Below are 24,743 nucleotides of genomic sequence, written 5' to 3'. Positions count from 1 at the left end.
TAGCTTACGCTTCAGAGTCGCCTTTTCATGGTTTGCTATGAATAATTCTAGTCTCGTGCTCCATAACTCCTCTTCAGTCTCCTTAGCCTTAGTAATCCACCTTGATAATTCTTGCTGCTGATCTTCATAGAGAGAGTCAAGAGCATGCAAATATCTGACAGTAGACACTGCTGTATACTCTGGTGCTTGTGGACTAACTCTCTCCAAGGATCAAACCTTCTCACACCATGTTGGAGTAGTCTGATTTGGCATAGGAAAGAATCTTGCGGGGGTGTGCTCAATGTCTTCCTCAAATATCCGGCAATATTCTACGAGAGCTTGGCGTGCTGCTAGCTGGCACGTGTCATATAACTCTTTTCTAATAGCTGGGATGCACTGAGTCTCGAATCCTGGGCATAAGGGATGCTCTGGAACATGCAGGCATACTTCGCACTTAGGCATACCATCCTCATGGTACTCACGATCATACTACATAGGAGGCTCAGTGTAGCCAAGGCGTTGGAGCATCTCCCAGTGGAGCTTTGGGAATCCTCCAACAGTCAGGCAGTTCGAACGAACCCAATTGTCCCCCATTTGCTGCAAAAATTTCAAAACATAGCTAGGTCAAAGAATTTTTGTGACACAAATGAGAAGCAAGGGTATGAAAAAGTTCATTCATTTTATTATTATTAAGTTTACTGTTGTTATTTTTATTATTATTATCGTTAGCATACGTGGTCCGATCCTAGGGCTTCGTCCTACAGTCAAGCTCGGCTCCCATACCACTCTGTCAGCCCCTCATTTTGAGAGTCCAAGGTGCATCTGTACTAATTAACAGAAATGGCACACAGATTTGTAATAAAAGGTTTTGAGCTTTATTAATAACTAAAATTAGAGTCTTACAACAGTGGCCCAAAGGGCATAGCCATTGGCTTACATATCTAGCGATAGTCTACTGCCGTGAAGCAGCATTTTATTACAACATGGTGGTCTCTAATACGATGGCATTTTACATCGTAGCGATATCCTATTCCATAGGCAAGCTTGAGTGTGGTCAAAACCCTAGCTTCTATGACTCCTTCCTACGATCGTAATCCTCGAATGACTCCTAATCCTCGTAGTTCGCCTCCTCGTCGTAATCATGGTCCTCCTCGGGGTCGAAGTCTGTGAGTCAACAATAGGTGTGTACATACGTACTCAGCAAGCCCTAACCATAGGGTGGAGTGGAGTGGAAGATGGAAGTGGAGTAGAGTAATTATAATTAAAGGTTGCACCCTAGCAGAGTATTACCATTCTTACTAGTTCCCGAGTTAGTATTAAGGTTTCATAAATCACATTATCATAGTTTCATTACACATAAAAGTAAATCTAATCATAGTATCTCATCCTAGCACCTGCCCATTCCAAGGACATGGCTATTCAAATAGATTCAATACGCTCTGCAGAGGGTGTACACTTTTCCCCACACGACAGACGCAATCCCATCCATGATCAGTGGATGGAATATGCCTAACGAGACCCCGTACCTGAATGTACGCGACCTTAGATTTCTATATAACTCTACCATGGCTTCTCAGGGGTTGGAAAACAAACTGAACTCAGGAGATACCAAATCATCCCATCTCAATATCTCAGATGACACCAAATCATCTAACTTAATAATAAATACCGGCTCGAACGCGGCCAAAAATCAAGGGGTTTTACATGAATGATCACATAGCATCCATGCCAACCGGACCACGGAAGATCACATAGCATCCGTGTCTTCTCCTGATATTCCGCTGCCAACACCGGCCTCCTAGTAGAAATTATACTTCTATCTAACGGGGTGTAAGATCAAGTTTGCCCATATTAGAAATGTGGTTGTACGTAATATCTCACTAGGCAAGAGGGACTATGAACCGGTCCTTATGCGACCGAGGCGAGTATCTCCCAACAGGAACCCTCATCAGGCGATCCTACCAAGGTAATTTATCCCCCATAAATTTCCCTCACTTGCCCCTATATGGCTTAAATTCAGGTTTACCAATTTTAAGTTTCACAATTAGGTTCATTCATAACATGGAGCTCATAACATATCAAAATAATCATCTATCCATTTATCATTCATCGCATTATAAAATTTGAGCTCATATTCTAGGATAATAACTCATCATTAATTCAAGTTCATTCATTTAGTAATAAGTAGAACAATGTGGAAGAAGGGTGGGGGAGCTAGGACTTGCCTTCATTGTTGCCTCCTTCTCGCACGTCTACGTAGTCCGGGTCCTCGTTCTCCTGGTAGTCACCGTCCTCTGTAGGGCGTAGCTATCGTATAAGACTACCGCCAAACACAAAATAAAGGGCAAAAGCAAACATAGAACAATATGGTGGTACCAGGTCAAATAGATAGAGCTAGATTTTGGAGGAATTTTTAGAAGTGGTTTCATGTAAAAAGGAGTTAGAATGAGGGAGATATGCATTTTAGAAGTTTAACCTATAGTTAGAGAACTACATGAAATTTAGATGCATTTTCTGGTGTATGAAAAATATGTATAAACTACATTGATAAATTCTTGAGTGCATCTAGTTTATTTATAAATTTTCTAGGAATTTTTCTAAGTAAGGAAAATGGATTCATAACCCTCTGTGTACACTGACCGGGTGTACCTAGCGTTTTCTAATGTGTAACCAGCGCTGTGTGTAGTGTGTGTGTATGACATGTGGGGACCAGGGGTCAGTGGCATGTATCATTGGCGCATGGTACAGCCTATCCGTCAGCTAGGAATAGAGGCGTCGGTGTCTGGCACCTGGGCCCACATGACAAAGAAAGGGGGAGAGAGAGTGACAGCCAAAGACGGGTGGTGACGGGATGACATTACCACTCAGTCGCACTTGGCAGTGAAAGAAAGAGAGGAGCAGAGGGATGGCAGCCAAATGGAGGTTCCTAGCGCATTGACAGAATAGGGGAGGGAGGCTCGGGCTCACTGGAGTTGGCTTTGCCAGCAGCGTTGGCCCTTGGTGGTGGTGGGTGAAAGGTGGACGGCGGAAGGTCACGCCGCATCCGGTGGCGGGATCGCTGATGGCAGCGGGTGCCCGTGGTGGTGGTGGCGGCTCGCCGAAGTGAACGTGGTGGCGCCGTGCAGCGGGAATGCCCCTAAGGGTTGTAAACCTATTAACTAATTGTGTGTGCATCAGTGCAGGTGTGTGGTGAGTGCCGTGGGGGTGTCGTGGTGCCTAGCCGGACTCTGGTCGGCGGTGGCCGTCGACCATGGTGGCTCGACGGGGCTCGTTGCACGGTGGTAGCATGACACGAGAGGGTAGAGGTGAAAATAGGTAGAGGGAAAGGTGGAGGAGGGGCTCTGGAACTCACCTGCCACTCCAATCGGCCAATGGCTCAGCAGAGAAGAGGAAGAAGGCAGGGGCTCCAATGGTGCCGGTGGATCCCGACTTGGGGAAAACTGGAATAGGTCGAGGAGGATGAGGGGAGAGGGGAATGGAGGGGGAGATGTGGAGTTCCCGCTCCTGGCGGAGCTAGTGGTGGAGAGGGTGAGGCCGGAGCATCACCGGCAGAGCCTATTTATAGGCCAGCATTGGTAGTTCTGACGGCGAGATATTCCTCGCCTCCAAGCTCATCCACTTCTCGCGCGTGCGTTTGAAATCGCTATGGCGGTTCACCACAGTGATGCCTTATCCGTGTGCTGCTGAGGAAACTTGGCGGCTACTCATGGTGGTACGGCTAGGGACGGCCATGGCGCCGCATGTCAAAGGTGCACCAGTGAGAGGGAGTGATGAGGGGAGGAGCGGAGTGGGCGGCAGCACGGCCGTGGCGGCCGGCAGCCGATGCGATATTCACATCGTCTAGAGGTCGACGACGATGATGACAAGCGGGGCCCGCGTGTCAGCAAGATGGAGACGGAAGAGGGTGCGGGCGCAGCGCGCGGCTGTGCTAGGTGTGGTGCTGGGCCGGACCAGTGCGGGAGGAAGGGGGAACAGAAAGGAGGGGGCTGTTGCAGTTGGCCAAAAGAAGAGAGGGGGAGAGAAGGAGCCCGTGAGGGCTTTTCTTATTTCCATTTCCTTTTCTTTTTCCCAGGTTTGCTATGCTATGTTTGAAATGATTTTGAATTCAAATTTGAACATGCAAGTATGCAGGGTGTACCACCATATGCTCAACAAGTCAAGCAAACAAGGAATCACACAATGTCACACATATAGTTCTCTTCCTATGTTGACCTATTTGTACTAAACTAATCCCTAGGTTAGTTATATTTATTTATTTTACGTAAAGTTTTAAAAATTCAAATTTTTAGTGATTTTTAAACTAGGTCAAAATTCAGGGTGTTACATTTCTCCATCCGATGTGTATCTATGGGACCCTTCTCTATCCAACGTGTACCTGTAGGACCTACAGTTACTCATCCATGACGCTTGCAATTCGTCACAAAAGTCTTCGGTCCTTTCTCCATCTGACGTGTACCTGTAGGACCCTTCTCCATACGACCTGTGGGACTCGACGGCTTACGTGTCACGTTTTCATGTGGGACCTTTCTCCATCTCCATTCGACCCGTGGGACCCGATGGCTTGTGTGTCACTTGTAGCTTGTGTGCTTCCGGGGTTTAATAAATTCAAAAAAAAACCCTGATTCCTAGGAGTCGATCCTGGGACCCGGAGCAAGGAATGGACCGTCTTTACCATTGCACTAGATGCCTGATTGTGACAGATCAAACCACTTCTATGATGAAGTTTTTGGATTCGTCATGCATGTACCAATATGGGCGACTTTTTGATGAACCGTTTTTTGTCATAAAACTGAAATTATGACGAATTTGCCTTCTTCAGTGACGAAAGTTATTTATCGTGCAAGTGCAGATTCCTAGTAGTGCACCACGACCTACCACGGTGGTAGGCTTGTCACGCCACTCCACCCGGTGCGTCAGCACAGTTTGGCCAAGGAGATTGGCAGGCCAAATGGGTTAGTTTTAAAAATAGTTTTCAGGTACGATTTTTTTAGAATTTCTATGAAAAAAGGAATAAAAATAAAAAAATCGCTATCCGCAATGGACATCTTGCTCTCCAAACCAAAGCCTGCAGCAGGAATCCATTTCATTCCCCGTACTCTTGTCGTGCCATAAATAAATAGCGGGGGTAATCGGCGTGTACAAGACACAAAACCCAAAGATTGGATAGAGAAGAGGATCCTCTTTCGCCATGGCCACAGTATCAAGGACGTCGCTCCTCCGATCTATGGCTAGCGATTTTTTTAACCTATTTTTTAAACTATTTCCAGATCTAGCACTGTTTATTTTTTTTTTCAAATCTAACACTTTTGGCCACGCCTATACGGGTGGCGCGTCCAAATCAAACCTCCGCGCCATGCATGGTGGCATGGCTGGGGCGACTACGTGGCAACTGCCTGTCCCGCTGGTCGCTGGGGTGGCAGGCACTGTCGCGCCACCCATTAGGGCGCGTTAGCGCCAAATACAGGCCCACGGCCTAGTCTCCCTTTCCTTCCTCTCTGTTTGACTCAATCACTCGCCTGAGCCGCCACTGCCGCCACACGTCCAGTCCCCGCCGCTATGCCGCCCAGCCACCGCCGCCGCACCAGCCTGGCTCCCGCTGCCTCCCTCTCTGTCTCACCCTCTCTGAGCCCCTCCCTGTCTCCCCACTATGCCCGCCGCCCCTCCCCATCGCCGGAGCGGCTATCGCTCCCTGTGGCGCCGCCTCCCTCTCTCCGCATCCTCTCCCTCCCCTGCCACCCCCTGTACTTAACCCTCCTTCAACTTAGGGCGCAGAAGTAGTCGGCCGCCAGTCTCAAGGAGAAGGCCGCCGGCGGCCTACCATTGCTGCCGACGGCCAGCTCGTCGCCTTGGGTGGATTGGGGTGAGCCCCAATCTCCCGCTGTGGTTTGTCGTATTAATCCTCTTGTGGATTTGTTGCTTCAATAGAATTGTTGTTAGCTAGGGTTAGGATTCAAAATTAGTCAATGAAATTAGTTAGTAAAGTTAGCTAGATAGGTATAGTTAGTGAAGTTAGTTAGTATAGTTGGTCAATACAGTTAGTTAGTATAGTTAGTATAGGTAGTAATATAAGTTTAGTTAGTGTATTTAGTATAGTTAGTTAGTATAGTTAGTTAGAATTGTTGTTATAGGTATTAATATTAGATTAGTTAGTTTCTTAGTTAGGATATGTATTAATACTAGATTAGTTAGTAGGCACGACGATTTCGATGACTTGATGAAGTTTCTTGAAATGATTTTGTAGATGGATTGTGGTGTTAGAGTTTTTTATGGAGGAAGTGTTCGGAGAGAAGATAGTATGTTTGAGGATATGGAAGAAGAATTGGAATGGTTTGATGAACCTCCTACCTTCAGCGATCTTTGTGTCCGTTTGAAGGGAAAGTTTAGTAGTGATTTCACACTAGAGGGGAGGTTTGATAGTGGAAAGACTAGGTCACACTACATGCTGATGCCCTTGCGCTACCATGCTCACTGGTCCCACTACAATAGGGTAATCTAAGGTTTCAATGTGGTTGTGGCTGAGGTTGTGGTGGAGAATGGGTACAGGATGCATGGTCTCTAGGAGGGGCCGTCCTTTGACGGTGATACTCAGCAAGAATGTGGGGTTCATGTGGAACCAACTATAGGTACTATGGATTTGGACGGTCTGTTGATGTAGGAGCAGCTTCATTCAACTCCAGTAGGTTGTATAAGCATTGACTTTGATGTGAACGAATTTGAACGGGAAGAGGAGGAGGACAAGATCGGTGATGTAGTTAGCAGTGATTCAGATGATTCGGATGATGACCAAGGAGGTAGAGATGCTATGCCAACACCGATTGATGCCATGCCAGTACTGGTTCATGGTATGCCATTACCAGTACCAACTGAGGTACTTCATGCCATGCTCGCTCAGGGTAGACTAGTCACATATTTGCCAGAGGATGATACCCCCTATGATTCATGGGTAGAATTAGTGAAGCACAGCAGTACGGTCCACAACCACCTTACACAGCGACAGAGCTTATGCAACTGAGGTCGATGAACGTACCTTTTAGTGGCATTCTAAACTATAGGGATGTTAGCATGATGGATATGGCAGTTTATGACACCGGTCTCCAGATGTGTAGGAAATCATTGTATGGCCATGAGAATGAAATCCTTAGCAAGGGGATGATATTCAATACAATGTCAGAGATGAAGCTATTCCTTTAGGACTATGTTGTCTGTCACCATAGGCCATACACCGTCACTCATTCATACCATGAGTTGAAGTATCACGTGATATGCAAAAATGGTTGTATGTGAAGATTAAATGCACGAAAGAGACATAGTGATGGCAACTGGTCAATAAGTAAAGTGGTCCAACCCCACACTTGCCTATCCAATAAGGGGAAGGAAAATCATCAGCAGCTCACTGCCCGTTACCTTGCCCACCGTATATTGGGGCTCGCTGATAACAATAACAATATTTTGGTGTCTTCCTGACAAGAGTCCATATCCAGCTTCGTTAAGTATGATGTGAAGTACGGAAAGGCTTGGCGTGCTAAGAAAATTGCCATGGTGATTCGTTGGGGTAGCTGGGAGGAAGCGTACAACAGGGTTCCTAGAATATTATGTGCAATGCATTACTACAACCCTGGCTTGAAATGGTTTGTAGACACCGGAGGGATGTATTTCAAGGACCCATTGAGCCATGTCCTGCATTGTGTGTTCTAATTGTTCGCATAGACGAAACATGCATTCCAGTATTGTCGGCTAGTCGTACTTGTTGATGGCACTTTCCTGATCGAAAAGTACAAGGGCACCTTGATGACGGTTGCTGCTGTTGACCCAGAGGACTAGATAGTACCCATGGCTTTTTGCTTTGGCAGAGGGAGAGAACAATGAATCATGGTCATGGTTTATGCATCTTCTACGTGTACACATGCTTGGCCCATCTCAAACTATATGTTTGATCTTGGACCGTCACGTAGGGCTTCTTCATGCTGCAGATGCAACATATCGAAGGGTTGCCCGCCTCTAGTGCACAGATGGTGCATGCGACATTTTGCTGCTAATTTCTGGCGGCGTCAGAGGAAGAAGGAGGTTTGTGACAAGGTAAAGGCTCTATGTTGTGTACGTATAGAGCACCAGTTCAAGGAGACAAAGAAAGAACTAGACAAGATGCTGAACCAAGCGGGCAAGGCATGTTAGTGGGGCAGATGGAACAGAAGGCTAAGTGGGCGTTAGCATATGATGAGGGCGGTTTTCGGTACGGCATCATGACCACCAACTCGTTAGAGTCTTTCAACCGTGTATTCATCGGAGTTCGATCAGCTGCCAGTGTCTGGAATTGTTGAGTTCTCGTTTCACAAGTGCAACGAATATTTTGTCAAGAGGTGGGAAATTGCGCAGAGGAATCTAACTGAGCTTGGGCGATTTGGAAAGGCCGAAAGCGATAAGAACATTTGAAGGAGGCCGAGGAATTGGCTAAGTAGCATACCGCCGAGCCGTATGGACCTCGCCGACATGTCTTTAGTGTACGGGGGAAGGGTGGCAAAAGCTTGTGCGGCGAACGTTATGGTGGACGAAACTACCAAGTTGATCTTGATAAAGTAGGGTGTAGTTGCAACGTCCCTCAGATCATGCATGCCCCTTGCTCTCACATGATCATGGCCTGTAGGGTCCGCGGATATGACTACGAGGGTCTCCCATATATGTCACCCTTGTATCTCCGTTCGAACACCATTAGTATTTGGGAGAGGAGCTTCAAGCCATACCTTGACCTGACACATTGGCTCCCTTATCATGGTTATGACTACGTGTCGAATTTGGATCGAATGAAGGTAGGGAAGGGACATGGATGCCATGAAAGGATACGGCGAAGACATGTACGAAGGGGGAGACTTCAAAGAGACCCGTGGCAGGAATCTATGCTCTGTTTGCAAAGAACCGGGTCACAAGGCTAGCAGGCAGAGAACACAAGGGCAGCAGGTGCATATAGCACACATTATATTGTACTAATGTTATTATTTGCTATGCTTTTAAATTCTACTATGTTAGTACCAATTGATATATTCATCTATTCTCTCATTTTGCATAATACTGTATTCAGGTTCCTTTTTACATTTACTTTGATTTTATGCACTAATGTTCTATCATATTGTATTCATCATAATGTTTGTTCTAACACATCCATTTCCATTTTCGAACCAGGATGGGGGATCATCATCCGTAGTACCCCATTCTTGAGCTGCACTATGACAAGGACCACCGAGCTAGGCACTTGTTGGAGCTTCAGGAGCCCTTGGTGCCTCTCAGAGTACTCTCGCGCCATACATAGGGCGTGCCGGCTTCCTTGAGCTCGTCCGGGTCTACAACACTAGCTACCGATCCTCAACCCTGCACTCCTCACTGCAGCTGTGGATAGGTAACATTTCTTTTAATTTATTGACCTTTGCTAGACTAATTTGTCTCATTGTTTTAACTAAAACGTTTCTTTTTAAATCGACAGGTGGAGGCCAAAGACCCACACCTTCCACCTTCCTTGCGGCGAAATGACTATCACGTTGCATGACGTGAAGCTTATTTTGTGTCTAAGCAAAAGAAAAAAATATGATTTCATGTTTTCCACAATAATAACCAACCTCATCATAGTCAACCATATGGCTGCAATAATGGCCTATTCTAAGCTCCAAAGGGACTAGGCCGTAGTTGGATTTAACACCACATTCGCACATGACAGGTGGTGCTTTGTAAATTACCCTTTCTTTCTTCTTTTCCTTTTCCTTTGGCAGCTCTTCTGGCCATTGATTCCGACCATAGAGCCACTCCTTGAAACGACACTTCTCCATTGAAAACACCTAAAAAAGGTGACATTAGTGCATGAACACATATAGCTCAATATTTCAACAGATACACTTTCCACTTACTCCATGCTTGTTTGGACACACAAACTCCAACGTATTCCTAGGGTTTATCACAGCTTGATCTCCGCATTCGTACAGAGGAGGTTCCTCGAGTCGTCTAACTACGGCTAAGTGCTTCTCCTTAGCTGTCATTGGTGGGGGGGTTAGGGGGAGGTGGAACCCACCGTTCGAAGTGCTCACTTGGATGTCTCTCTCTCCACCGATCGTCGAAAAGGAGGTACCTTGGGTCAAACTTGTCCGGACTGTCGATCCACTAAAAGAAAAGGCACCTCTCATGGGCCTACACCACAAGACTCCAACAAAATATTGGTAACCTAGTAACACAAACGAAGAAAAAAAGATACAGAAAGAATTACTTACATTAAAACGACTGCATGTGTAGAAGCAACGAGCCGTTGTGTCAAACACGTCGGCCGGACAACCACAGTCACAGTTAGGGATAGAGAGGTCAGGAGGGATGGGGGAATCTTTGCTAGACGCGTTGGGGTATAATTCTCTAGGACAACCCCGTTTTTGCCAAAACTCCTCCCGATACATGTCTTGCATCTAACAAAACTGTTGTAATTTAACATAAACCAAAACATCGCAAATTAATGTAAAGGAGAACCATTTGCATTAAAACGAAGAAAATATAACCTACACTTACGAACAAAAATTGACCTTAGACTAAACCTAGTAAACATAGTTCTAACTAACCAATTAAACTTAACATTGACAATCATAATCCTTATCCTTCAATCCAACGTTCTAATGGACTAATATTTCCCTCCAAACCCTAACAACCAATTGTAATCCTTGAATCCACGGTTCAAACAACTAATAAGAGCATCATTACCTTGACCAAGGCCGAGGAGGAGCTTGGGGGAAAGTAGGGAGGAGGGCAGCAAGGGAAGCAAGGGCGGTGGCCCCGGGCGCCTCGAGCTAAGTCGGGCAGACAGACAGAGGGAGGGAGGCCGCGGTGCAATGGTTAAGTCGGCCGTCGCTGCGCCATGCGCCATGGCGCGGCACCGTCGCGCCATGATCCAGGGTGCGGCAGCCCGGCCACGTTAGCGGCCAACGCCGCTGCTGCCTGCCATGTGGCCACCCTCGCCGTGCCGCCATGCATGGCGCGGCAGCTCGATTTTGCCGCGCCATGCGAATAGACGCAGCCAAAAGTGTTGGATTTGAAAAAAAAACAGTGTCATTTGTAGAAATAGTTTAAAATATGGGTTAAAAATAAAAAAAATCCTGGCCAGCAGGGTCGCACGCGCACAGCCGCCACTTCACCGCCTTCTTGCGCTTTGGCTTCATGGCGGCCGCCCTGAGCTGCCGGCTGGGCTGATAATCTCTTCAACACCACCGCCGCCGCCAACCAACAAGGTACTTTACGAGCTCTGCAATCTCCCATTGTCTTAGGTGATTTGTAACAAACCTTTTCCTATTTAAATATTTAATTAATTGTACCGGTTTAATGGCTAACACTATATGGTTCTCACACGACTGAAAAAAAACAAGCAAACGTGTTATTGGATATATAGGTAACCATGTAACAAGCTGTACGTCCTGCTATAATACATGGTCATGCTTACTATATAATATTAAAAGGCAAAGAGATTCTTTTCTGTATTTTTTTACGTCACACAATACCCCTCGTGCCTCTTCGATATCTATTTTGTTTGTAACTCAAACTCATACGAGTTAGAACCACACGTGGTCGTGCGTCTAACGACAATACAAAGTCTACATAAATCTTTGAGCCGCAACGATTATATCATATTCCAGTATGTATTGGAACAGGTGACGCGGTCATTATTAAATCTCCGAACCATAAGTTGTTCAAATGACCGCGCAACAAGGATTATGTTCCGGTGCATCGCACGGACATGTTTACTAGTTGTCTGGTTTATACATAATGTGGTGACTAATTAATTGTTTTGATATTACTTGTATTGGTGATATTCTCTCTTGAGATCTACGGCTTCACTTGATTTGGTTTGATTTTCAACACCCTTTTCACATTTCAGGTCCTGTTGAGTGCACCACCCTTGAACGAGCTGGGCTGGCACAGCATCACGCGGTCTGCAGCTAACGCAGCCCCCTTTCTCGCGTTTGGTGCGATCATGTGTGGTTGGGTGAAGCCAATACTGGAAGAATTCAGAGAAAGCTTCGCTCCTGCGTCCAGGGAAAGATCAGAGATGAAAGAGGATATAATCAAATCAATAAGGGATGAGTGTCAGAGGATACGTGACCTCCTTGAGCACCGTGAGTTTAAGTAGTGGACTAGTGGCCGGTAATTCACTTATTCCCATCAGGGCATTCAAACTTCAGGTAGTGGTTTTGGGAAGGCTCCATTTGGTGAACATTTTTTTTTCTCGAATACACAAAAGATTTGCGTATCATTGTAATTAAGAAGAAAAGTTTAACCGTACAAACAACACACTTCTGAAGAGCGCGCTACGTGGTCTCACAGCTATTACTGGACCAACCTAGCAAACTGTTACAAACTTCGATATTACATAAATGTTATACAACCGAACTAAGAGCACCGCTGCAACCTAAGGAGCTAGGCATCGCCGCTGCGAGTTGAACGACCATCCTCCACCATCTGAGAAGAGCGCTCTTCTACCTGCTTTACTGTTGGTCGCTAGGAACAGCTCGTCCAGAGCTGCCACGTGGCTCGGCGTCAAGTTCCTTGCGAATATGGCGTCGTATGTTTCCTTGGACGCAGACGACACTAGAGCTGCCAGCAGCACAATGCCCATCCGTCTGCTCCTGATTGGCAGGAACCTTTTGGTTGCCACCTTCTGCCATGGTGGAGTGGTGATTAAGGGCGACCTTCGCTTGAGCTGCACCTCGTCGGTAAACCATGCGAGATGCCGAGCGGCCTCGCGCGGCGTGGGCGTCGCGTCGCTGGGTCAGTAGTGGCTTGGCTATCCGGCTGGCCGTCCTTCGTCGGCGTAGAAGAGTCGGGTGTGGCTTGGCCGACCGAATGGCCATCCCGTGTCGGCGTAGAAGTACCCGCCATGTGCTTGGCCTACTCGAACCCAGGTGGCCAGACCTCACCATCCTCCACAGGCGCCACAGCACCCGCGACAACGGGCGGTCCCATCAGTGAAGGCGTGTCCTACACAGGCGACGACAGAGGTGGATCCATCGCGCACTGAGTATACGCCACCGGAGAAGTGGTGACCACCAACGAAGCTTGAACCTCCTGAGGGGCGGATGCCACAACATGTAGGCACCCAGGCATCGGAGTGACCGCTGGCCGGCTCGCGACGAGTAAGGCGGCAAGCTCGTCCAGCATCGGGTCGACCGAGATGAGCCAAGTGGGAGGGTCTGCGCCCACGCACAGCGCCTCCACAAGCGGATCTGGCTCGAGGAAGCAGCGTGCGACACTCGAAGGAGAGGCGTTGTTGGTGTCAGCAGGCGTGCCCATGCTGATGTTCGCCGCTGGCTCACCCCTGCGCCGCCGACGTTGTCTCCGGCGTCGACGGTTGCCGTCAGCACCCCCCACGCCTCCATGTGCAGTCCCATTCCAAGGTCGGTGGGCTGCCGAGGGGTGCGTGCTGGGAGGCCGGTCGGATGTCAGCATAATCTGAGTGGCGAGGCAGGCCACCACCCTTCAGCGCCGACTTGGACCGCTTGCAGTCCCTTGCGAGGTGACCGAATCCGCGGCACCGCAGGCAACGTCATGGCAACCGACAAGTCGCTACTCGGTGCGAGTAGGAGAGACAGTTGAAGCATCTGTCGCGGAGCTGTGCGGGGATCTTCCGAGCTTGTGTGCGTGGACCTGGGACATGGTGGGGCTTAACTGAGGCAGCCGCAGGTGCCACCTTCTGTCGAGATAGGATCTCCCGCCACCCATCGGCGTTGGGGGTAGAGACCCTTCTGTGGGCGCCGAGGCGTCGGCGGGCAGGGATCCGACCGTCCACTGGACGAGCAGGCAAGCCGTGCACCAGCTAGCGGCGCGACTGGTTGCGCTTCCTTCGTCTTCGCACAGGTCCCTGTCCAGTGTTCGCTCCGCCGTGCCCCAGAACCATGACTGAACAAGTCTGGGTGCGCACGGAGGACGTAGTGGCCGGTTTCGCCTGGCGACGAGCGGCCTCTAGGTAGGTCGCGGGGTGGTCATCATCGGTCTCCTCGCCGTCGTCGTCCGCCCAACGCCGGCTCTTCGTACGCCCTCCCAAGGAGCATTCTGGGAAGAACGGTGCCGCGGCTGGTGAGAGGGAGGAGCTGGGAGAGCTCGGCGATGCCACGTCAGGGCCCCAAGGCCCGGACATGGCCGCAGCGACGTCGGCATCCATCCCCAGCGGCAAAGGGGGCGGGCACCCTCGGCCGTCAGCGGTGCGTCGGTGGCGGCGTCCTCAGTCCAACGACGGGCCATGGAGCCAGCCGGCGGGCGTTCCCGCGGGCTGAAGGACTGGACGAAAGGAGAGAGCTTGGACGGCGAACTTGCAGCTGGGTTGTCGCACACCAGGCTCCTTGCTCTGTCCGGCCGCGTCGACGGTTGGTGGGGCGCCCCGGACCCGCGTTGGGAGGCCACGGCGGTGGCTCCATCCGGCCCCGACGGCGGATGGGGCGGGGGCACTCCGGATCTGGCCTCCATGCCGGGCTACAGGAAGCCCACGGCGGCGGCGGCGTGGTCCGGTGGCGCAGGGGGCTGGGGATCACTGGCGCCGAAGGCGGCCTCCAGGGAGCTCGGAGGTGGCGACGTCTGCCCCTGGTGGCACTAAGGATGAAAACGGAACGGAAATATCCCGAACCGAACCGCATCGTTTTCTATATTTAATCCGACCGAATCCGCATTTTCTTGTTCGACTTTACCGTTTTCGCTTTCGCATTTGAGATGTTTCGTATTTCGAATGTAAAAGTAGAAAACGGTTTACACATTTTTTCGACCGTTTTCTACTTTTCTACTTTTAATTTGAAATATTCCGAATTCAAAATTCGGTTTAAACCGAATTTGGCCAACTGCACAGGTCATACAGCCCAATTACAGGCTGCTCACCACGCAGCTGTGTTCTTTCTACCGGTGGCTAGCTGCCCTCTCTTATAGACGACGCCCAGCCTCATCTCTCTTATTATGTATTTGGTTGTGCACTTGTTTAATGCTATGCACTTGAACTAGATCATGCACTTGTTAGTTGTGAACTTGTTATGTATTTGGTCGTGCACTTGTTTAATGCTATGCACTGTGGGTCAGTATTTCGTATTGAATTTTCGCATACCGACCGTGTTCGACATAATTCCGCTCGAATTGGTTCGTTTTCGAAATTCTAGATATTCCGTAAGTTCGTGTTCGTTTTCGTGTCCGGCTTGTCCGCTTTCGCTTTCGCTTTCGTATTTCAAATGTAAAAGTAGAAAACGGTTGAGGAGTTTTTCGACCGAGTTCGACCGTTTTCATCCTTAGGTGGCACACGGACCGTGGAGACGCGGGCGGCGTCAGCTGAGCGTCGCAGCCTGCGCGAGGGAGAGGAGTGGAAGGGGTGGCACGTGGTGGTGGAGGAGAAGGTGGAGGGTGGGCGGGGCCGGCCGCGGCAGCCTGCTCCGGTGCCAGCGCTGGCGTGGTCCGCGACGGGGAGCGGGCTGAGGCGCCTCCAGATCTTGCGGGGGCCTCGTCTGTGGTGGGGGAGGGGAGGGGAGGTGGAAGTGGAGGGGAGTGGGGGGGCGCCGGCGCCTAGGTGGCAGCTGGCGCCGCCGCCGGCGGCGGGGGTAGAGGCCGTCAGTGCCTCGGCCCGAGGGTTCGGCGGGAGCGGAGCGGCTCCCACGGTTGCATAACATGAGCCTTTGGTGAACATTTTACAAGATACTCCATTGGTTCGTATAGGATATGACCAATCCTGTTGATTTAAGAATTGTTTGGATGGGTCATTAAAATAGTATGAATTTGTAATGGAAATGTTTACTGCGATTAGTAATCTTGTAACTTTTTTTTCCCATTTTCGTGAAGGATTTTGGTCATATCCAAATACTGGTACCGTTGAGTCTCCAAATGAAACTTCTTCAGAATTTTTATCTGGTTTTCTTCTTGTTGTTTTCATATTCGGTTTGTCAATAGTTTATTGTGTATTGGAGGCCGTATCAATATCTAAAACATAACATATTTACCAATGGAAGTAGTAATTTTTAGTGAGCACTTCAACGTTTTTTTAGTCTTGTATTTACCTGGTTCAACAAATTTTCAAAACTTGGCAATAGTTCCTGAACCAGGTTAGCTAAACAACCTTTTGGAAATATGCCTAGATTTCCAAAGGCATCCAAAGCATACGAAGTGGCAGATTGTAGGTATGTATACATAGAATTTGTAATGATACAGTTCGGAATAGGTGAATAGTAATGGTTTTTTCTGATCCATAAAAATTGTAGTGGCACCCATCCAACACCCCCCCTCCCCAGCGCAAGAAATCAATCATAGGCCGCCTCTACAAATATATTTCTAAATGCAGCTTTTGTTACCAGCCACATCTAAAAGAATTTTAATAGAGGCGGCTAAAAACTTTAGCCACATCTGGGAACACTTTTGCGGAGACAGCTCTTTTTTTAGCAACTCATCATTCATTTCCCCGCCAAAATTAAAATTAAAATTCTAAGTACATAATGCCATCAACACACACGCACGCATGGTCTGCCCCTGCCCTGCACCGCATCAACTCTAGGAGGGGAAGAGAGAAGGGATCGAGAGGTCAGATAGAAGAGTGAGAGAGTTGCATCCATTGGGAAGGAGAGGGAGGGGAAAAGATCAGAGAGAAGGGAGAGAGAGATTAGTGGTCAATGTCATACTATATGAGAAAGGGAGGAGTGGACGGGAGCACCTGGGGTTAATAAATGCAATTAATTAAAATTTTGGGTAAGATATCCCTGTCAGTCAGTAATACAAATCTGCAGTCAAATATAATTAACTTGTACTGCCAGTTATTTTGAGAACCCGACAGGTAGTAATACTTTTTTCTATAGATCCAATAGTGAGATGCTTTATCAGAGGCGGTTCTAAATAAGCTGGTGATATAGACGGCAGTGGTTGCCTATTATATATATATAGTGGTCAACTCACATGGCATGATTGCACGTATTTGTGATGCTATATTCCTTGGCGTGGTAAAATAGCTAGTTTTTAAAACATGAATTTGGCATGTGGTATTCTTAAGGTATGAGTTTTTTTGGCTTAAATAACTCTAGCTTATGTAAGTGTAGCCGAGTCCTTGCCTCAACCAAAAGTTAGTACATGAGGTTTTTTCTCTGTTCGCCCCATGCAACCAAGCTCCTAACATAAGAGTGTAAGACACCTTTCGGTGGCATAAGACCAAAGGAAAACCTGTACCATCATTCTCAAAAAGAAGTTAGCAAAATAAGAAATCTAATGACTTGCTTTCCTTATAGCCACTGAACAAGAATGCTTTCTTTAGATAATGACTGAACAAGAATAATGCTAACATTTGCAGCACAACACACCGCACACACCGACGTACACGTACTTGTGTATGTAGTAAAACACATCTCTACTAATCACACAGGTACTTGACAACACCGGGGATGTGAACCCTGTAGAAGTAGTCGTCCCAGTCTATGCACTTGGGATCGAAACCAAAGTCTTCATATCCCCTGCTGCTTTTGTCTTGCCCGTCGTTGCTCGCCATCGCCGCCCTCAGCCTCTCCGTGTTGGAGTCATCAAAGCTTTCGACGACCAAACCCAAAGAACAGTGAGCGCGCGGCCATGCATCCCAAAATGCAAAAAAATGAAAAGAAGGAGAAGGGCTTTGATCGGTTGGTTGCTTACCATCCTTTGAACAAGGCGTATGGCGCGTACAGCTCTGCAATATGCATGACGTATCTGTACTTCCTGCCGAGCTCGTGGTAGAGCCGGGAGAAAGCGCCGCACAGGGCAATGTTCAGCAGGCGCAGGACCTCGAGTGGAGGCCTGAACTTGACGGCCATGTACGCGCGGAACCTGGGGAGCGTGCGGAAGAAGCGCATCCTGCTAGGCCGCAGGGGCTCGCTGTTCTTGCCCCCAGACCTCATCAGTGGATTGTGGAGGAAGTAGCGGTGGACGCACTCCGCGAGGACGGCGTACGGCGCCGGGTGCCGCACCGACGACGTCAGGTGGTAGATGCTCTGCTGCTGCGCCTGCTCCACCGAGTGCGCCGCCATTGCCACCATCATGCCGTTCACCACCATGTCCCCGGGAATCTGTCAGAAATCAGAAATATGTGCGTCCTTGTTGGTTTGCTGCTTGATAGAAAAGTTCCTCTAAATTTGATGCTGCGTTTGGAAACTCACCACGTCCATTATCAAGTCGAGGTCAACTAAGAAGATTGACAGAGCCTGCTTGGCGTAGCCGATGATGAACGAGTCAATTGTCCTGCAAAATCGAAGGCAACCATGCGTTTTGTTTTTCATTCACTGTGCATATATACTGCTGACTGCTTTGCTTGCTGCCATGAAGAAATCAATGGAGAATTCTTGGATGCACATCTGGTGAATTAATTATTTGTTGTCTTTTCGGTCACTTACCTGATCCCTTCCATCCATCCAGGCAACGGTTCGTTCAGGACGCTGGTTATGATGCTAGGCCGGACGATGACGACTGGGAGATCTCCTCGAAGGTGCCCCAGCAGCATCTCCCCCATGGCTTTGGTGAACACATAGGTGTTTGGCCACCCGAACTCCCTTGCCCTTCATCGATCATTGACAGAGACATGACATGTGCTTGTGATTATTTGGACAGTATTATTAGTAGGTAAGCAGCAAATTAAGATGCATAACCAGGACAATGGACAAATGTACTTTTGTAGTAATGAATTCTCTAGTTCTCACTCACCTGTTGAGGCCAAGCTCCTTCATGGTTCTTCTCTCAGCCTTTTCTGAAGAACGGTTGGTTTTCAGTTCTCTCCTGGTCTCTTTTATCAGATTTAGTTCGGATTCGATGTCCAGGTGCGTGCCTTCCCTCAGGGTTTCACCCAAATGGAATGGCTTCTCTAGCACTATCCCTTCTTGTTCACCGGCTACATAAGCTGCTCATGAAAATGTTATCAGATTGCTGATAGTTCTTTTAGTTGTACTTGTATTATACCCCCTTAATTGAAGAAAATGGATGGTCCAGATTTGGCCACACAGGAACAGAGGACTGTTGCTTTCCTACCTGTTGAAACGTGTAGCAGCATCTTGAGTTTACTGCACCTCTTTGCAAACTCACAGATGTGCTTGGCTCCCATGACATTTGTGTCAAAAGCCACATCATACCTGCAGTTTGGCCAGATAATTGAACAAATATTTCCACAATATTCATGCTATCTGAAATAATTTTGTTAACAGAAACAAGCTCAGACCTTTCGTAGAAATTTGTAGTTGCAGCTCCGTTGACAATGATGCCTATTTCTTTCCATATTTCTCTCAGTTTGGTAGGGCCTAGGCCCAAGTTCTCATACATGATGTCTCCTGGCAAAGGGCATACTTTTTCTTGGATGAAACCTTCAAACCCATTGCCATGCTTTTCTTTCAAAATTTGAAAGATCTCCCTTCCTGTCACCTAGCGATAACGAAACAGAGTTTATGCAGAAACATTACCATAAGAGCGATGCTATTAGTGAAACACAACAGTTATCAGGTATATAGTAAGTTTTGCTTCAAACATTCAATGACCGATGCATTTGCCACTAATTTTGTCAGAAGAAAACACATTTCAGATTGAATGCAGCTAGCAGATCCATCAGAAGACATTCTGACTCAGCAAACCTGCAGAGTTGCGCCATGCAAGACTACTTTCAGCACCCGGTCCACCTCAGCTATTGTAAGGGGTCACTTTGTCTCTTACTTCCATATCTGTGCTATGCTACTAAACATTTCTCAAAAGCTTTTGCCGCAACTGCCACCTCTTCCGACCAGTCACTGTCTTCTTCTATTAATATAAAGAGATATTTTCTGCTTTGGTCACAGATTGCTCAAGGAAAAAAACATATTTGTGTATTGTTCTTGTCATCATGTTGTTGATGCTTACTGCACAGTATAGCCACACAGTTACGTACTTCTGCTGTACAACAGGCCATATTATATTGAAGTCAGATTGGAGGGCATATTTTGCTGAGTGGGTGATAAGGGTAATGGATGGCTAGACATAGCTACAAAACAAATAGTTTGCTCTTCAGATATAAGAACAATTAAATTTGTGTAATGTACTCTTCACTCTTGTTTGCTTTATCAATATTGCGTGAGCAAGATTTGGGTGGTGCATACATCTTGCATGAGCTGTTCATTGCAAGATATGCACGAGCACAGTGGTAAAGATAGAGGGGACATCAAATTCGCATACTTAAAAGATTCATACACGATTTTTCTCTGTTGTCGAAACAAGTTTTTTCCATGACAGTGGTCTGTTGTTGGTTGTCTTTTTTTTGCTTCGGGTATGTAACTTTTCTGAAGAATTTTTCTTTCTCCTAATAATATATTTCGTCAAAGCTCTTGCCGACTTTTTGAAATAAATAATTCATCTGTCCTTGTATGTAGATGTAGAAATGGTTTCCAGAAAAAAATTTGCATGTGATGGAGAAAGTTCAGACTGGGCCATTGGATACAACTTCAGAAACTAAGATGGAAGGAAGAATAGAAGAAATATTTTTGTTTTCACCTCAGTCTCGACCCTCTGCTTCGCAGATTCGACATCCGAATAAGCAGGAAGAGCTTCTTGACATCCGGCTGAACCCTCAGTATCTTCTCCACAAGCACTACAGAGAGACGAAAAGGAAGAAAGCAAGCAACCCCCCACTGAGATGACCAGCCATGCATTGTGCAGACACCCTGAAAGAGTACTAGCTGGACGAGTTCATGCATGCATGAAGAGGTACCGTACCTTTCCCCAGGAAGCCAGTTGAACCAGTGATCAGGATGCTCTTGCCTCTAAAGTAGCGCACAACAACATCTGAATCCAGTTCACCTATCATCTTCGAATGTGCAAGCAGTGTGGTCCGTGTAGCGGTGTAGGTGAATCTGAGTTTCTGATGAGATGTAGTACTATGCCTTGTAGTTATAGGGTTAAAGGCTACTTGTTTGTTGGATGTTAGCTTTGGGATCCTACAGAGAAACAGACCATGTATTTATAGGCGGGAAGAGAGATGTGTGTTTCAGTGGGCAGCAGGAACCAGGATGGTTGCTGTAGTAAATAAATAGAGGAGCTAATTGATTATGGACACAAAGCAAAGCGTCCTTCATTGGTGAGCTCTTCAAGCCGATTAGCTAGCATACTCCCTCCGTCCACAAAAGAATGTAATTATGAAAACCGTGTCAGTCAAGATAGCTCATGTTTGACCAACTTTACAGTAAATAGTATTAGTATTTATGTCTCCAAATAAATTTATTGTGAAAATAGATTTAATGACGAATCTAATGATACTTATTTTATATCATGAATGTTAATATTTTTTTATACAAATTTAGTTAAAATTGAAACTATTTGACTTTTCGAAAAACGAGAATTACATTCTTTAATAGACAGAGCGAGTATACTATTGTTGACTGACGTACTGACGTCAGTTTGAAGTGTCCTAGGCCTGCGATGATTGGCAAAATGATAATTAAAAGTCATGATATTATATATACAGTATTTTATTTCAAAAGACGGTCAATTTGTTTTTGACTGTCGACGGTCAATTTTTTCACATCATCAACCACTTTGTTGACATATACTAGTACCCTGCTAGAACTGGAGCACTGATTTCCATGTGAGTGCACAATGATCATATAATATATAGTGGCACATGGTGATCGATCACTTTCAGAAATTTGGGCAGTGTAATATATAGTGGCCTTCCCATGACAAATTTTAGGTGAGCCACCCATCATGCATGTTCCACGTCACCCAGTGGGAACACTTGGGTCGTTTCTCTTTAGTTTTTACATGGCTAGCGTTCGGACGTTCACACGGACGCCTGCGCCTACTGGCCTGCTGCGCATGACCGCCCGCCTGCCTATTGCCCCTGCTTGCCCGCCTGCCCACTGCACCTGCCTTGCCCGCCTGCTCGCCCGCCCACGCCTACTGCTGCGCCTGCCCGCCCGCGCCTACCACTCCGTGGGGATCGCCCACAGCCGCTTCACTTCCCACTCGCACGTGGGGACTGCCTACACCTGCGCCCGCTTCCCGTGCCTGCTCAGGAAACACTTGCAATATGAAGCACTTGCTGCAACATACGTCTAAAACAGATGAAACATTTAAAACATATAGTTAAAACATGTGTGTATAACCACTGCAACATCTAGATAAAGCACTTGCAACATACGTCTAAAACAACTGAAACATTTAAAACATACACTTACAACATAAGTGTATAGCCATTGCAACATATGCAATACCAGATCTATTTTTACAACATGGTAGATGAAACATATGCAACGTACATCTAAAACGCATGAACCATACAGTTGCAACATGTGCTCACCTACTTGTTGCTTGGGTAAATGGAAGCTCATTGATGTGGAGCTCGACACCGGCGCGAAGCTCGATGGCACGGAGTGGCGTGGGGTCGCCAGTGCGGAGCTCATCGGTGGCACGGACCTTGGCAGTGACCGCGGGAGGCAGATGGAGCATGGCCATGGTGGGAGGCGCGAGTTAGAGCGGGGGGACATGGTGGAGGCGGCGAGTCCACGCAGCGGGGCGCGTGTGGCGCAGCGTAGTTTTTAAGTTTGGAATTTCTCAAGGACCAGATGGTTCTCGAGAAGCTACGTTCCTTCTTTTGCTTTCTATATATCGAACATAGGAGTTTAGGAGTTCCATTATAGAAGGAAAAACAGAGTTCAAGTACGTGTATGCCTTTGGTTCTGTGTCCTACAAATATTTGCATACTAGTGCATTATTTACTAAAGAACCATTATTATGATTGAAAGGCCCTTGTTTGGTTTTAATAATTGAGTGACAACCTAGGTGGACTAATTGTGTTTATGTGAAATACATAGGTGATTAGTCCACAGGTACATGTGTGTGAGCAACATATGCCATGGAGGTGGAAATGGCTCGGAAATATTGCAAAGCTCACACATGTGATGATGAAGGAGCTCATTGCACATGAGACATGACATTGAGTCATGTGATCAAGATGGAGAAGATCAAGACATGACTTGTCTTGATGGACCGGTTGCAAGCGTGAAGGGCAAGTTGGAGGCTTTGGAGCGATGGACCACGTGACGGTGAAGCTTGAGCAAGACTTGGCGCCGATGGACGAAGACAACGGTGAAAAGCAAGTGAAGTCAAGACCGATGAACCAATATGATCACGTGATGATATGAAGTGGATCATATCATTGTTGATCATGTTGGTGCATGTGTTGCATCGACATTGGAGGAGATGGAATGGAATGCGCAAGGCAAACGTATAACCTAGGGCATTTTATTTCACCGGTCATAGGTGTGTAGAGAAGTTGATGACCGGGTTTAGGATAGATGGCCGTACTATCAAGAGGGGCAAACTTGTTTGCATATCGGTCATCTAGTGCCACTCGAGTGATCTAAGTTTGCATCGTTGCTAGGATCGAGTGGTGTGGCAAGTTGAGTGGCTAATCCTTTGGGAAATGTTTGTGAAAAGCTAACACATGTGCATAAGGTGTTGTACACTTGGTGGTGTTGCACATTTGCAAAGGAGAAGAAGTTGGTGAAGAAAAGGAGTTGAATGCACTGGTCACGGGGTGACCGGACGCGTCCGACATGTGGACCGGATGCGTCCGGTATTCTGGCCAGGCGCGGGCACAGTTGCCGTGGACCGGACTCTGGCTTATTGCAGTGACCGGACGCTGAGCAATCAATGTTTAGCGTCAGGTCATGATGACATGGGGCGCGGTTGTTGGTCTAGACAGGACCGAACGAAGGGGCGCGTCCGGTCGTCCGCTGGCCCTCCTGCATCCGGTCGGCACACCGGACGCGTCCGATCGGTGTTGGGCGACAACGGCAATTTCATTTGAATGGGACACGTGGTGGTCAAGCTGTGACCGGATGCGTCCGATCACCACACTGGACGCGTCCGGTGCACACCACCTGCGCGTTCGGTCGTCCCAAATTTTGTCCAGTGGAAGGGTAACGGCTATTTTAGCCTATGAGGCTATAAATAGAAGTGTTGGTCGGCCTTTGGCCGCAAGCTTGGTAGAGCTGAGCACACTAGAGCCTTGGTGGCTTATGTGGTAGTGCTTGGGAGCCCTCTAACTCACTTGTGCTTGATAGTGTTCATCCGATCAAGTGAGTAAGCGATTCTAGTGCGATTGCATCATGAGGTTGCATCGAGTGGCACTAGGTGATCGAGTTGTAAGTCGGTGGTGCTTGCTACTCTTAGAGGTTGCCACCCCCTAGATGGCTTGTGTCACAGAACCGGCCAATTTATAAGAGTACAAGTACAATGGCGTCCCGCAAGCGGTCGCACTGTCATACTTGAACCCATATAAACCCAGTAGTCCGTCGAGTACCACGACGGGTCTCGATAAACGATTTACAACAACCAAGATCGTACATGGTTCAACATACATGCCACATATTACATAAAGTTCACAGATACATTTTCATCATCAGAGTATAAAACCAGTTATTACAAACCGAGTTTGATAGATAAAAGCGGAAGCAAATTAAGTTTGAAAGTAAAGTTTCCAACATTGTTTAGTACAGTGCCAAAATACGATCACGGTCCACAAAAGCATGTAGAAGGATTAATAAGAAGCCTGCCCAAGGCTTACTCCTCATCCACAGCGGAATAGAAGCAACTCTTGCAATAACCATGATACACAGTGCCATCTGCAACATGGGAAATAAAACCCTGAGTACGAGAAGGTACTCAGCTAGACTTACCCGTCATAAACCAGAAATAAAATGACTCCAAGGATTATGCAAGGCAGTATAAGTGGAGATAGCTTGACAACATTTTGCATAAAAGCAATTGAC

At 47.4% G+C, this 24,743-nt stretch overlaps 1 pseudogene; it reads right to left on the bottom strand.

Annotated features, from left to right (window-relative positions):
• Positions 1-17,270: 17,270 nt before the first annotated feature.
• On the bottom strand, positions 17,271-20,867 carry LOC136481629 (fatty acyl-CoA reductase 1-like; annotated as a pseudogene).
• Between the last annotated feature and the right edge of the window lie 3,876 nt (positions 20,868-24,743).

This window comes from Miscanthus floridulus, chromosome 9 (assembly GCF_019320115.1).
Source record: "Miscanthus floridulus cultivar M001 chromosome 9, ASM1932011v1, whole genome shotgun sequence".
Taxonomy (NCBI): Eukaryota; Viridiplantae; Streptophyta; class Magnoliopsida; order Poales; family Poaceae; genus Miscanthus; species Miscanthus floridulus.
This window is presented reverse-complemented; position numbering and strand designations above follow the sequence as displayed.